Here is a 2,633-nt window from a genome sequence, read left to right on the forward strand (position 1 = left end):
ACAAACACATTGTTTTCTATTTGATAGGTAAGATCTGAACCACTGAATAGCTTCTGCAGAGAAATTAAAGCGGGATAATTTAGACAGGAGGACCTGGTGATCCACCGTGTCAAAGGCCCTTTTCAGGTCAAGAAACACTGCCATGGCACACGGACTGCTGTCCAATAAGTGCCTCAGTTTTTCAGTAAGCATGCAGGTGGCTGTTTCCGTGGAGTGAAGGGCTCGAAAACCAAACTGCATATGATGCAGAGGGGTGTGACCTTTATCCAGGTGTTTGGTGATTAGACTGACCATCCACTTCTCAGCCACCTTAGATATAATAGGGAGAATGCTTATGGGCCTGTAATTTGTCATATCAGTTTTGGCACCTGATTTAAAGATAGGTGTAACCATAGCAACCTTCCACTGTGATGGGACGGTGCACTGACTGATTGACAGGTTAACCAGATGTGTGAGTGGTTTAACCAGGTGGTCAACATTCGATTTTAGAAAGTTACTATCCAGCCCATAAGCATCTTTAGCTTTTGAAGATACAATACCTGGCACAGTTCAATGTGCCATCACAGACAGCGAGATGACCAACACCAGCAGCACTCATGCATCCCCAAACCATGATACTGCCTCCACCATGCTTGACAGTAGGGCTGCACGATTATGGCCAAAATGATAATCACAATTACTTTGATCAATATTGTAATCACGATTATTCATCACGATTATTCATCATGTTAGGGAAAGCATCTGTATTTTTACTGCACTACTTTTAAACAAACAATATATGAACAGTTTTCAGTGCAAAATGAAACTTTAAATAAGAATAAATGCTTAATAATAAAAAAAAATAAAATTATTTGACTAGTGTGATGCTCCGTTCTGTGCTTGAATACAGTACACTTCCCCCACTCTGGCACGATTGGAGGGGGTGTGCTCCAGTACGATACGGGTGTTCATGCACAAGCACATGCACGGTCACGCACGCACCGCGCGAACGTGGTTCCCTCATGATTGATTAATTGATTGTATAGAAAATAAAATTATTAAACATGGATAAGTGCAGATGGTGCATTTAGTAGTCTCACAGTAGTCTCACGCGCGAACGTGGATACAACGTAAATCATGCAACTTTCCTCCTGCCTCCGCAAAATCGTTTAATGTGCACTGTGATTACCGGCGAATGGCCGCATTGCGCAATCAATAATCAACCATATTCCCTGTGTTGCTGTCCATTGTGCTGCTGCAACCGTGTATAAACAAAAGTTGATTGATGATGAAGGGTATATATGGCAGTCTGTGTGCGCCGCACACCTGTCAGATCCGGCAGGCCTGACCAGGTGGGCGCGGTGGGCCGGCCGCAGCACTGCAGTGTGTGCGCAGCCATCCAGTTGAATGTAGCAGCCAGCTGACATGCCGCTCCGGCTGTCAGTTGGACCTTTCTGAAGGAGGAAGTTACCTCCGAAACTGTCAAGGTAAATAAACATCCCTTAACCTATGTCTGATTAAAAGAAATAAAAATGTCTTTTAGTTAAAGGAAGATATAATGAATGTATTTGAACTACACTGATTTATGATGACGTCGGACCATGCCTGTTGTCATATTTCAACGTGATGACGTGTATACCAGGGGCAATCGCGCTTGGGCGCGTTTGGGCTTTAGGTAATATGAGTGCAGGCCAGGCAGGGACTGGAGAGGGAGGCATTTTTGCTTCAGTACGATACGCAGCAAATGGCCCTATGTGAGCAGGCCCTGAGTAGCCTTTCTGACAGGGAACTTGTTGCAGGAACTGCCGTAGCCTACCTTCTTCTCCCGACATGACTCGCACTCATCAGTCCACCGAGTAACTTGAGGCTGCCGCTGCAGGGTGCGCTCGCTTGTTATTTAGGCAGCTTAATGAAGCCCTAACCATGCGTTCGCCCCCTGGTGGTTGGCTGACTACTGGCTGAGAAAGTGCTTGATTAGATACGCAGCAGAGCCCGCATTTTAAATGTAAATATCGCCGACGATCAGGCTCATTTAATTGTGGCAGCCAAAATCGTGATCACGATTAAAATTCGATTAATTGTGCAGCCCTACTTGACAGTAGGTACTGCACATGCTGGAGATACAAGGATACAAGGATACAAGGAAGTTTAATGGTCATTATACAACAGGTTGAATAATGAAATTAAAGTGTGGTTCCCTCATGATTGATTAATTGATTGTATAGAAAATAAAATTATTAAACATGGATAAGTGCAGATGGTGCATTTAGTAGTCTCACAGCCTGAGGGAAGAAGCTGCTCTGTAGTCTGATGGTACGGCAGCGGATACTTCTGTATCTTTTGAGTGATTGCAGCAGGGTGAACAGGCTGTGGCTGAGGTGGGTGTGGTCTTTAAGGATCCTTTTGGCTCTGCGCAGGCACCTCACCTCCCCGATATCACTGAGGCTTGGTAAATGGGTGCCAATGATGTTTTGGGCAGTTTTAATCACTCGTTGCAGAGTCTTCCTGTCCTGGGCCGTGCACATCCCATGCCAGTTTGTGATGTTTCCAGTCAGGATGCTTTCAATTGCTCCTTTGTAGAAGTTGACAAGAACTTGGCGTGGGAATTTTGCTTTCTTAAGTTTCCTTAAGAAATACACCCATTTCTGAGCTTT

Source organism: Myripristis murdjan, chromosome 18 (assembly GCF_902150065.1).
Source record: "Myripristis murdjan chromosome 18, fMyrMur1.1, whole genome shotgun sequence".
Lineage (NCBI taxonomy): Eukaryota > Metazoa > Chordata > Actinopteri > Holocentriformes > Holocentridae > Myripristis > Myripristis murdjan.